Genomic DNA, 1250 nt, shown 5'->3' with positions numbered 1-1250 from the left:
CTGTAAGGGCCTGGGGGCTTGGGGGGGAATCGAATCAGTGCAAAGGATTCTCATTAGCTGTTAGCGAGTGAAATATAGTTAAAATGAGAAGAAATTAATACCGCTTTATACTTAAGGTCCAAATCATCATGTGCTGCAGGTTTGACTTTGATAAGGTGTTCAGTCTTCGGATTGGAAAACTTTTGAGGATTTTAAGAAATGTGTTTAAAAATGTTTTTATTCATGAATTCACTCCCACATTCTGCATGTGCGTTTAGAAAATAGTACCCGAAAATTCACGTTCAAATAGAAGGAAGTGCAGCTTGAGGCTACAAAATACGCTCTTAAAAGTTATCTTAATTCTGACAATTTGAGGCATTCAAGGACCTAAATGAACATACGGTTTGTCTCCCTAGTACTTCTGAAAAAAAAAAAAAATAGTAGTTTCCTTTTTTCTACTGGTAGCTCTGTTTTGCGAGCTCTGTGACAGCAGACTGCCTGGGATGGCTTCTCTTTCTGTGAAACGTGTAGTGTAGGTAATAGCACATCAAAAGTGTGTTGCCCACGTTCACAATGTGCTGATGCAAACTTGCGCCAGGGAAACCCTTCTTAATTTTATTTTTTTTTTCCCCGCTAAAGGGAAACTTTGTCACAGAAAACTTCTGTCAAGTTAAGTATGTGTGATGTGGAGGGCTCTTGTTTCACAAGTGGTTGAGCAGCTGCTATCGTCACCAAAAGGTGGTGGTCTTTGCTCCTGCTTCTAGCCACATGGTCCTTTATCAGAGGTGCACAGCCAAATGGGCTCAAAGAATACTGACCTGTTTTAACTTGGGTAGAGTTTGTTTAGGGTTTTTTTGACCAAGTTAGTAAGCTAAAGCAGCTCATGGAGCTTTGGACCAGCCTGAGATACGTGGCAGGATTGGATGGCTGGCAGCAGGGTTTGAAAGAGGAGTGAATGTAAATGAAGGGTGGGCATTACCATCACCTTTTGAATTGGTTTTAATATCTCAGGAAGGTAAACATCATTTTAATGCTAGATTGAGGATTGTAAACAGCATAAAACCAGGATAAAAGCATATTTTGGAGTGTCCTGAAGAGCTTGATATACATGAGATAGCATACTAATGTCTAATTTGGATGAAATTTATAATGCTGTGCATTATTTATAATGCTGTGCATTATAAATAATAAATTCTGATTATACATTATCAATAATAATTAAACAGTATAATAATACAAATATAATATTAATACATATAATAATATGATTA

Source organism: Apaloderma vittatum, unplaced genomic scaffold (genome assembly GCF_000703405.1).
Source record: "Apaloderma vittatum isolate BGI_N311 unplaced genomic scaffold, ASM70340v1 scaffold39731, whole genome shotgun sequence".
In the NCBI taxonomy this organism is placed as follows: domain Eukaryota; kingdom Metazoa; phylum Chordata; class Aves; order Trogoniformes; family Trogonidae; genus Apaloderma; species Apaloderma vittatum.
This window is presented reverse-complemented; position numbering follows the sequence as displayed.